This window comes from Camelus bactrianus, chromosome 29 (assembly GCF_048773025.1).
Source record: "Camelus bactrianus isolate YW-2024 breed Bactrian camel chromosome 29, ASM4877302v1, whole genome shotgun sequence".
NCBI classification, from domain to species: Eukaryota; Metazoa; Chordata; class Mammalia; order Artiodactyla; family Camelidae; genus Camelus; species Camelus bactrianus.
Genome location: NC_133567.1, coordinates 17,015,779 through 17,028,019, shown reverse-complemented (window position 1 = coordinate 17,028,019; position 12,241 = coordinate 17,015,779). Strand labels below are relative to the sequence as shown.

Below are 12,241 nucleotides of genomic sequence, written 5' to 3'. Positions count from 1 at the left end.
ATATAGGGGTGTCGTTAAAGGAGAACATTTTTTATTTCCTTTACTATATACTTACTTTGTCCTTTTAAAACCTCTTACAAAATCTTTGGATTCAGAGCTATTAGAAAATTTCTTCTTCCGAGTATTCTCTCTAGAGTAGTTCTATGTGATAAAAGGCATGTATGTATAAATATAACTTTATCTCTATATGTACATATAAAACAATATCAATTGTAATACTGTGCAATGCAAATAAAAGTATGACCACTTTTATTATAATGATCTCTCCTCTGAGGATCTCTCCCTTAAATGTTCTCCCATATACTCTTTCGTCAATAGACTTACCACTTTTCCTATGTACAAGATTCTTATTTTGCAGGTATTTTTTAAAATTTTAAAATTTAATTTCTTTGAGTTATAGTCAGTTTACAATGTTGTGTCAATTTCTGGTGTACAGCACAATTTTCCAGTCATATATGAATATACATATATTCACACTCTTTTTTTAATTTAATTTAATTTTTCATTGAGTGCAGGTATTTTTAAATGTAACTCAAAGAGTCTTCAGGAGACTAGGAAATTTCATTCAGGTTCTTTATAAATCTATTCCTCAGGCTCCCTCAAGGGACTTGGGTTTTGCTCTCATTTGGGGTCCCTCCAATCCCTCAATCCTGAGTGAGATCAGGCAGTGGTCTGACTCTTGTAGAAAATTCCACCCTTGATGGGTCACCTACTTAAGAATTTCTGGTGGAAATTTCATAGGATTTCTGTCAGGTTAGATTCCCTCACCCAAGACCTGGTCCTCCAGTTGAGAACTTGGCAGGGAGCCCAGCGTTCCTAGTCTGGAGGAAGGGAATGGATGAGGAGGAAAGTGGCCATGATTTTCTTCATAGATAATGATTTAAGCTTCCGGGAATCCCACACTGCGGCTCTGGGAAGCAGGCAGCTCTCTCAGCCAACACCCTAAATATTGATGTTGATGTATAAAGATAAGACCCCTGTAGTCACACCAGCCCTGATGGGTGTTGTGGAAAGATATAAAGGCAACTGGAAAGCCAATCATTTCCCTTGATGAACCTGTAGGCAACTAATGTCTCAAGGCATTAAAAACAAAGCAAGCAGATAATAATTATAGGCAACAATGGGAAAACTGTTTTAAAGAAAGGTGGTGGATGTGGGAGTTGGTCGTATGGTCAAGTAAGTATTTGGAAAGCAGTATAGATGCTGTTGGAGATTTATTACTCACATTAACATATTAATGATGTTGAGAATGCTCTTTAAATTTGCCCTGCATCCCAAACTTAGTTTATCACATCACCTTTTCTTTTTATATAAAAGGGGACACCCGAGGGAACCCTAATATATTAGGGAATCTTAAAATAAAATCATACAAACAAGTGCCATATACTAAGTACTATGTGAATCCATGAAGCCTGAAGGGGTAGAGTAAATGAATGATAAGAAATGTCTCAATTCCAGTTTGTTGATTAAATACTGTGTGTCAGGCACAAGTGGATATTTTATAAACAATAACAAGAAACAAGTATTGAGTGTTCACTGTATGTCAGGCACTGTTATGAGCAATTTACATTCATTGTTTGATTCAATATGAATTTATGCCTATGAGATGCAGGCCATTGATATCCCCACATAATGGATGAGAAAGTGAGGCTTAAAGAGGTTAAACAACATGTCCTTAGTAAGAAGGTAGCAACTGGATTCCAATCTCTCAGGAAAGGTAGCCCTACTTACAACGAACCATCACACAAGGTGTTAAGTCCAATACTCACATTGTGAACAACCACCAAAAAAATGAAGTTCTTCATTTAACTGAGGAGAGGGTTGTCACAGAGAGGATGTTGGTGGACAGTAACAGAGCCAACAGCTATAATTATACACGACCTGCTGGAACATAGAGAAAGGATAACAAAAATACCACCATTTCCTCCGGAAACAGTTCACAGGAGAATTTGGGAAGACTGCTATTATTATTCAACTTGTAAAACAAACAAAACCTAACTAAACAGAATTTGTTGTTGTTGTCTGAAAAAAGCAGACTATATTTAAAGCAAATATTGCCTGAACACTCCAAAGTGATTGCATGCTTTTTTCAAATGTTGGCTCCTAATACAAAGACTGTAAGGATTCAGTCCATTGGATGAGATGTTGTTTTTTGAAATGATCTGCCTTCTCTGTTCATTCATATCCAATTCGAGAAATAGGAAATTATCCTGGAATCTCTTTTCTCATTATGGTCTTGATGTGAAATTCATTTCGTGGTTGCTGAGCATCTTGAAAATACAGTGGATGGTTGCAGCTCCATATTCCTCTCTGGTGATTTTACTACAACTGCTCAAATAACAAATGATAAAATGTTTTCGATGGCATGTTATTTATTTTACTTGTCTTCATGTGGAATTTATATAGTGTTTTCAGCAGAAATTATGTTTTAGAATATAAAAATAGTATTCTGGAATTCTATAAAGTGTAGATAATTTAGGAACAAAAATATAATTTATAAAAATTCATAAATATGGCTTGAATGTGTAATAAATACAGAAAATATGGTTTTTATAATATCTTCCTCTATTTAATTTGTTCTGCCCCCACTAATTAACATACCTTGGGTAGGTAGAAACAAATTAACTCTGTTTAAGTTATAATTTTTAAGAGGCCAGAACCAAGTAGAAAATAATACTGAATAGGAAATAGAATTGTGACTTCCAGATTTCCATTTTAAGGCCTTCGAGGCTAGGAGGTATTAATGATTAGAATAACATTCATAAATCAAATCCATTCCAAAGAGAAGTCGATTTGTTCTGACTTATGCAGCCTTTCTTCCAAAGTTTGAAAAAGGGTTTTTTTAAAGTTACTTTACCTGGAAAAATATTTTTATTAGACAGCAACAATTTTACTCACACATTCTATAGCTTTCCATATCCAAACTGTGACTCTTCCTACAGCGGGATTTAAAAAGTATGCTTTAGGACATTATTTGCATTTTTATTGATATAAGGACATCTCGAGAATAATTTATTTCAGGCCTGTCTAGCATGGATTTGGGTCTAGAGATCAGGGGCAAGATGGATGAGATGCTTCAGGTAAATCTAGTCCTGAAAATGTAGATCCTGAAATACTTTGCACTAGTTTTCAATTAAAACACGGAAGTACATGGTCTTGGATAAATGCATGCATTCTCCAACTCAAGGCAAGTTAATTGCTTCTGTTACAGAAAACGTAACTGAATATTAGCCGTTGTCCGATAATGGGTTTACTTTTATTCCCGCAGAAAAGAAGACGCTGGGGCTGGTAATATGGTGTTGGAAAAGCCTGGCTTATGCAAACCCTCCTGGCACCGTCTCTACTGGCAGTTTGCCCAGTCTTCACCTTCCTCTAGCCGGTTCAGCACGAACAGTGAAGGTGCACCTCTCCCATTTACAGAGGACCCCACCTTGAGAGAGTCGGAGGCAGCGATTGAGACAGAGTTGAATGAGAATGCCTACGAGAAAATATACTGTTGGAAGATCAAATTAGAACTAGAAAATATCTGAGCTATTTTCTGGGTTAAATGTAAAAAGGCTTGAGTGGAAGTTTGAAAAGGGAGCCTATGTGGAAAGGTGGTAGGAAATTTACATCAAAGAACATTAAGGTAACAAGGAGTGAGGGCTTTTTTTTCTTTTTTAATTGGCAGTTAACTCAATAAACCAACAATAAAGCGAGGGCATCCGATTGCTTGCTTTTTCTGTTGTTGTTAATGTTTTGTTTGTTAATGTTAACGTTGTTAATATGAATGGGAGAAGAGTGCCTAGAGAAAAAAAGATAATGCTATCCCAGGGAAGCACATTTGGTGCGTGGTTCATGGTTCTTGTCAGCACATGTTCAGAGCAAGAAGTATACACTGGAGCAGGTTAGGGAGGGGTTGCTGGCATGGGGAGGGTCTAGGTTCAATCTTCTACTGGTGTAAAAAGGTAAGACTCCTTTGTTTAAAAAAGCGAAGACTGAGTGTGTGACAAATATATTTTTAAAAATCTTCCTAGAGAAGAGATTAGGCACATTTCCTACAGTGCATTAGAGGCAACAGGAATAATAGACAAGAATTGTAGACAGGGACATTTTGACACCATCCAGGGCAGTTTTGTTTTTTTTTTTCTTCCCTCTAATCATTATTGCTTTCATCAATGGAAGAGTTTGCCTTACAAAGAGGACACACAGTAATTTTTGCATTACTGGAAATATGCAATGTAACCTTTACAATTTTGTTTCCTTTTTTAAAAAAACAGAACTCTTTCCTAAAATGATGTAATTTGAAAGTGGAGAGCCGCATATAACATGACTGAAGTAGGACTAACAAGAGGCAAGCTGTGGGGTTGCTCTGCTTTTCCATATCTAAATGTAACAACATCATTGAGAAGAGAGGAAAGATGCAACTGTCTTGTCTCAGGGAGGGTCTAGCCTGATGGAGGGCCTGAAGCGTGGGTCCCTGCTTTGGTTATATAATATAAGATTTAATCATTAAGGAGATGCTCATCCAGGAGGCTGCACCTGCTATCAGGTACCAGGTAAGGCTGTGTCCCTCACTCCCCAGGTAGAGCTTTCTGTTAGAAACATGGGACTCGGAAGCTCTCTTAAGCATCCTTATTGGCTGTACTTGGTTTTTAAAATTTTTGTTCTATTTTATAATATTGGTGATCTTACCTTTAGTAGAAAGCAGTTTTCTGAGGTTCCCAAGAATATTTTATATTTATAGCCTTCCAAGGCCACTAGTATCCCTGGATTTTGACCCTGTTTGATTATTGTGTCTTCCTTCACTTCAAATTAGCTTGATGACTGTATTCTGATTCTTTAAAGCCATGTAAATCTAAGCAGTAAATGCGATGTCCAGTCTTCCTGGATCCCACGTACATTAGGTCAAATGACCCCAGGAATTTCGTTACCATCCTGTCATGCCTAATGATGACCTACTCAGCCCTTGTGAAGATCATTCAATTACTCATTTCAGCATTGATTTTTCTTATGTTTTTCTTCATGGCATTTAAATGGCTCTCACCTCTTTTCTTTGACTGAGGTGGAATGTCAGATAACAGCAGAGGTGCTTTACTTCCAGGATTCATAACGCTACATTCTGCTTCAAATCCTTTGGGAAACAAATTGGGGCATCAATACACAAATAATGCCACACTTATTTTTAATAGAAATTGATACCTTCATGAAAATGGTATATTAAAATAATTTTTTGACAAATATTTTGAATACCTTTGTACAATTGAAAAAAAAAAAGATTACCAATGCTCTGTATCAAGAATACAATTTGTCCCAAACAACTCTTCTATAGAAGTATAATTATTAATGGGGGAATAATAAGTACCTATAATTTCAAGATTGAACCTTAAAAATAGAAATAATGTTTCCATTTCTTAAGAATAAATTATATTCACACACACTGTTTATGAGAGTTGTTTTGGAATAAAATTCTTTGCAACTAAGATCAAATTCATTTACTCACAACACATACATTTTTTTCCCCAGCTGAATGTTGTATGATACTCTTCTAAAATCTACTTTTGCCTTCACTTAAGCAGAGGCGAATCTAGCTTCTTCCCAGAGCAGCATCGATTTTCTCCTACCTCTCTTTAACACACCTCCATTTTACATGAGATGTGCACCTTCATATTTTCTGCTCTGCATTATTAAAACTTCCAGAAATGGCATTTAAAAAAATTACACTGGCCCATTTAACTTCACCTCCTCCAATTGTAAAAAAATGACTACAAAGCACTATAGTTGCAACTCTGGAAAAAGTTGGAACATTTAACTCACTGGATTTGGTTTCATAAATACTAATAATACTTTAAAAAACATTATAAGAACATTTATTCCCTCTCCTTGGTGATCTATTTTTTCTCCCTTTTTAAACTAGGCTTTATATGGTCTCATTTTTAATGTCTCAGTTGAAGGAGCTTTCATAAACCCTTAAAAGACATCCTGATTTGAATTACTCTTGCTCAGAAAATTATTTCTGATGTTTAACTCATAGTCTCCTTTATTCAATTGTAGCTCTTCAGACTATCTTAGAAAATTAATTTTTCTCATAATTCCCCCTTAAATCATTCTAGGTAATCTCAATATTTCATCTTTCTTAAGCACACAGTGCTCTTTAAATTTGCAGAAAATCTGAAGGTGAGTAAGATTTCCTTTAATTTTTCATTTTTGGTGAAATGATGCAGAGGGTCTCATTTAAGTATTGTGTCTTAATCTCATAAAAAAGGAAGAAGAATCCTGTAGGATTCTTTTGAATTTGAATTTGTAAATTTGAATTTGTAAATTTCCCTGTTTATTTAATATTTCCTTTTGGTGTCTCAAAAGATATCTCAAAGTATTGTGCTCAGAATGAAGCCCTGGGATCTTCTTCCTCAAGCTTGAGCCCAGAATAGAAGCCTGGACCTCACCCTTTAATCCGCCCCTTTCCTCAGCCTCCTCACACCTTCATTTTAGCAGAAATACTGGTTTTCATAACTCCAAAACGTAATCTGAATCCACTCATATCTTTTCATCTTGACTAGCACCACTGACGCAAGTCACCACTACTTGTTGTCTGAATTTTCACAGTAGTCTCCTATCTGGTCTGTTTGTTTCCATTCTCACACTCTTTTTAATTCACTTTTCACAAAGCAGATAAGTGATCTTCATAACTCATGAGTCAGGTCACTTCACTACCCATGTTAAATCTTTCCGAGACTTTCCCTTTGCACCTGGAGTGAAATCTGAATTGCTCGTGCCTATCTTCCCAACCTCAACTAACATCACCTTCTCCCCAGCATGTCCCCATTCCCCCTCAGGTGGTGCACATTTCTCTGCACCAGCCAAATATTTTCCACATCAGGATTTTTTTATTTCTTTTCCTTATGCTTAGAATTCTTTCCCCACATGACTGACCCTTTTTTCCTCTTTGGGTCTCAGCTTAAAGGTACTTATTCATGGAGTCCTTCCCTGTCCATCACAACAAAAGTTGACCTCTCTCTCTTATTATCATGTCCTTATTTCATTATAACACCTCTCACAATCTAGAACTATCCTATGTAATTTCATTGTTTCTTATTTATTTTTACTGCCTTCAGCAGAATATAAACTTCACCACCAAAAGTCAGCCATTTCTCCAAGGAATCCTAGCTTCTTTTAGTAGGAAATGGTATTTAGAAACCAAGATCTGTGTGCTAGGGGTGCACATTGGAGTATCATTACTTCCAGTTTCTCTCAGCGGCTGCAGCTACTGTATATATACATCCGTGTATATATCATACAGTTACATCTCTCTGTTGTTATTAACCAACATGGCCTATAGTCTTCAAAAATGTCAAGATCATACATAACAAAGAATGACTGAGGAAATATTCCAGATTAAAGGAGATTAAAAAGGCATTATGTCTCAAGGCAATGTGTCCTCTTGGAATGGATCCTGAATTGGTAAAAGCTTATAGTTTTTATATATAGTTATTTTGGGAACAAAACTGACACACTTTGAGTATGGACTGTGGATTAAATAATAATATTGTATGCATGTGAAATATCTTGATTTTGTGCCATTGTTATACACGAGAATATCCTTGTTCTCAGGAAATACATGCTGAAAAATTAGGGATAAAATGTCATCATGTCTGCAACCCACTCTCAAATGTTTCATGGAGAAACACACACAAATCTCTTTCTTCCCCCTTCCCCCGCCTCATCCATCAATTGAGAGAACTAAAGAAAGACAATAAATTGTTAGCAAATGGGGCAAATTGTAAATAATTGCTTCTGAATAAAGGGTATCTGACAGCTCTCGGTTTTACAACCTTTTCAATAGGTTTATTTAAAATATAAATTTACATAAAATTTTCAAAATACTCAATATAGCTGCAAATTTTTATTTTTTCTATTGATACTGCTTGGAATGAGTGAGGTTTAAAATTGCATCTTTTCCCTTTACCAAATGAAAAGTAAATTGAATAGCTTGAAGTAAACAGTAGAATGTGCAACATGCAAAAACAGAGTTTCTCCCAGAGGACAAATGAGAACAAGAATTGTTAATGCCATTTTTAATAATTAAGTGGATTTTATGATTGCTTTCCTCAACCATTAATAGCTCATCAGGTACAGAGCCACATAGAATATTATTGCTTAGTTTTATTTTTCTTTCTTTTACAAAGTAAAAATCTAAACAGCTTAAACTTGCCTAAAGCTCTTTCAAGATGACCCAGCTCTCCCCAAGTGACTCCTCAAATTCTTAAGCTATTATCTTTTTGTTCAAACCCCTTTTCTAACTTTTTCCCAATTACACCAGCCATATAATTACTAAGCTAAGATTCCTATAGACTATCTCTATCAAAGGATCAGGATAGGGGATGATAAACCTCTTAACAAAAACTTAATTCTGATTCTTTTCCCAGATTAAGGTATCTTAGCAACCTGTGAAACATTTTATCTGCTGATTCTATCATTCTGAGCACTTTGTTGAACCCTTGAATTGACCTTATACCTGTGTGTTTCCCCTCTTGTTGGTTTTGCTGGTCCAGGTGACATAAAATGAGGTTGGCAAACAAGAAGCAATGTGACCACACATGTCTAAATGTACTTAGCCTTTCATACGACAATGGATTGTTTATAAACTTATGAATCAGAATCTTTATTTCTGTTCTTTGTCTCCTGGGGATTACAGGTCCAGCTCTGCTCCATGGGTGGCAGTGATGAGAAATAAGAGGTTGGTTTTAGCTAAAATAAGGATTTGAGATGAAAGAAGGGTCAAAACTAAATACAGCCCGAGTGGCTCTAGCTGGGGCAGCCTGAGCAGTGAAGCATGCGTTTCTGTCGAAATCTCAGGAGAACGTTCCTGGTTACACGATGCCAAGATGGATGACGAATTCTAAGAGCATCCAACTTCTCTAAACAAGTTCAAGTGTTCTCGCGTTGAGTACTGGGAATACTGGCTGACGGGATCGAAGCACTACTGTCAATGATGTTAAGAAATTGCTTGTGATATAAGCAACTTCACTCCCCATTTGCAATACATTCTTCCTCTTGCCTTCTAGATGTGAGTGAGTGTGGGAGTTTTGCAGATTCCATCTTTCATCCTCTGTTTTCTCTATCTCCTCTCATTCAAGGTGACCACATCCACTTCCATGGCCTTAAATGTCATCCATTCTCTGGACAGTCTCAGTTGTTTTTGTTTTTGTTTTTCCCCTGTCGCCCAGCCCTCTCCAGACTTGGATTCCAGACTCCTATGTAGAAACCTCATAGTTTCCATGTGGATATTTGTAGTAGGTACCCCAGATACAGTATTTCCAAAATGAACTCCTGAGTTTAACTCCTAAGATCTGTGACTCTGTCCACGGATTCCCAGCTTCAGTAACGGGCAAATTCATTCTTCCTGTTACTCTTGGTGGTTTTCTTTCTCTCACACCCCACATGTAACACTGTTGCAAATATGGAGGCACTGCTTTCAAAATATCCCCAAAGCAGGCCACTTTTCATCACCACTATCATTATCACTCTAGTCTGAGTAACATGAGGTCTGGGTTATTGCAGCAGCTACTCACACAGATCTCCCTTATTCTACCTTTACTCCTACAGTCCACATTGACCACAGCAGCCAGGATGATCCTTTTAAAATACAGGTTAGATCATGTCACTTCTTTGGCCAAGGACCTCTGGCGATTAATTCATATTTTTTTTCTCATAACTTGGAAGCCTCTGCCAGGTGTCATTTCCCACCTATCTGATCTATCTACTGCCACAACCACAACTCTGTCATTCGCTCCACCCCAGTCTCACTGAACTTTTTGCTGCTCCTTAAACAAGCCGCGCATACTTCCACCTTTGAATTTGCTAATCCCACTGCCTGGGATGCAGCAGACACTCTGCCCCTACAGGTCTCTGCACAGATGGCAGCCTGTCGAAGAGTTTCCCCATCTGCTCTTGGATAACGGAGCACCCCTCCCATCATTTCCCATTGTAGCTTTCTTTTTAGTGTGTATCATCATTTGTCATTTTACTTACTTGTTTATTTCTTGTTTTCAAGTCCACCAAAATACCCATGAGAACACGCAGAGACCTTTGCTGCTTTCCTCTATATCTAGGACAATGTCAGGCATAAATAGATGCTCATTGAATTAATTCCTTTTTTGCATGTGGAGGAAATAGAGTAACTATAAACCTTTTCATAATCTAGATAACATTCTAGAGTGGGTTCTTGAAATAAATGTCTGCAGTTATAGAGGAAAGAATATGAATTATTATTTGTAGCCTTTTTAAAGCTCATCTGTAAAGTGGGGACAATGATATCTATCTCGTCTAGTTCAGATGTTTTATTTTGCCTACATTTTAGTAAAAGATTGGTTAATATAAACTTGGAAGGTTTCTTTTTAGAAGACATACCATTTGCTTTGTCCTACTAGCATTATTATCAACAACGTAGATGAAAAATTGGAAAGCATGTTAAATTTCATAGATGCTGAAATCCTGGGAAGAACACCTAATTTGTAAAATTATGAAATTAATGTAGAAGGATGTTGATGAGTTTGACCAGGAACAAAGGTAACATGCCTCACAAAACAGAAGAGAACTTTACTTTTGACCTCATGTTGGTTATTCTGCATCTGTTATTTCCTTTAAGGCTAACGATAAAGCTAAACACCTAGACATTATCACACTCTTATTAAAACATTGAAACAAGTTTCAGAGAGGTTAAGTAACCTTCTTAAGGTCACACAGCTGATATGATATAGATTGGCTGCAAATGGATAGTTCTATAACTATGAAGTTCATGCTTTTTCTATTATGCTATTAAGAATCTCTTGTAGAGTGGAAAAAAATAATAGTCATATTCAAAATGAGGGTTAAGTAGCAACACAGATAAAAACTGACATTACCTTGGGCCATTTGCTGTGGAATCCGTGGCTGGAACCCACCTCCTGGTGGGTGGGGCTGGACTCCAGCATGACTGGTGCCAGCCTTCTGGTGGGTAGGTAAGCCCCGACACTGATGGGCTAGCGGGAAGACTCCAAAGCGGTTCTTGCCAGCACCCCTGTCCTTGTGGTAGGATAAGGTCCTAAAAATGGCTTCACCCAGTGTCTGTGTCTGCAGGGGGCGCTCTCCAAGATCAGCAAGTGGGTCTGAGTGACCCAGGCTCCTTTCAGATTACTGCCTCTGCTCTGGGTCTTGAAGCATGCGAAATTTTGCCTGCTCCATGTAAGAGCAGTGTCTGTTTCTTATGGCCCTCTGGCTCTCCCATATGAAAGGTCTGCTGGCCTTCGAAGCAAGACATTCTGAAAGTTTGTCTTCCCATTATAGGACCCCCGGGCTGGGGAAACCAATGCCAGTCTTGGACCCCTCAGTCTTTGGGGAGAACCGCTGCCATTGTGATTATCCTCCTGTGTGTGTTGCTTACCTAAAAGTGTGGGTCTTCACTACAAGCATCCTTGCCTCTTTGACCCATCCTGGTGTGGCTCCTTCTTTATACCTTTAGTTGTGAAACATTTTTTCTGTGAGTCTCCAGGTCATTCTCATCGACGGTTGCTCTGCAGAGAGCTGTAATCTTGGTGTGTCTGTGGGAGAACGTGAGGTCCGGGTCTTTCTACTCCACCATCTTGGCTGCACCTCCCCAAAATAAATTTGTTTAAAAAAGCACTAAATATCTGAGGAAAGTTTTTTGTCAAACCCAATACTCCAAGATTAAATAGAAAGAAGTTGCACAGCGTAATGATCTGGCAGTAAATAGACCTTGTTTTCATTTTTGTTTCAACTTGATTGGCTGAGCCATTTTGAGTAGGTTTCTAACTTCCCCAAATTTCAATTCTTTTATCTCAAACAATGCACTTCTAATGGTATTGCTCAGGTTAAATTAAATAATGCACATGGAACACTTACCACACTCCTTGTCATGTGGTCAGTGTTTCATAAGTGTTAGTCACCATTACTAATAAAGTTTCCTCATTCAAAATCTTTTTTATTTTAAAAAACTCGATAAAATTTTCAATGTTCACAGAAAATTTAGCTTGAAAGACTTTGAAGAGTGTGCTAAGGATATTTACCACCAATATTTTTTCTTCTTCCTATCATTTACCAAACTGTCACTAAGATTTCTTGGAAATACATTTCAGGGGTTGCCATACTGAAGGCAATTTATTTGACTGGCAGATGATAGAAGAACTATTAGTAAAATACATTTTACCAATTTTACAACTCTCCCTGGTAGCATGATATGAAGATTTGATGCTGTGATCTTAAA

General features: G+C 37.3%; 1 long non-coding RNA gene across 3 annotated transcripts in view; it reads left to right on the top strand.

Moving 5' to 3' along the window:
- The window catches only part of LOC105066248 (uncharacterized), a 44,805-nt gene extending 41,111 nt beyond the window's left edge, over positions 1-3,694 (top strand). For all 3 annotated transcript variants that reach the window (XR_012503222.1, XR_012503221.1, XR_012503220.1), the window contains one exon: positions 3,269-3,694. This is a non-coding gene — a long non-coding RNA (uncharacterized LOC105066248). The remainder of the gene's footprint in view (positions 1-3,268) is intronic.
- The last annotated feature ends 8,547 nt before the right edge of the window (positions 3,695-12,241 follow it).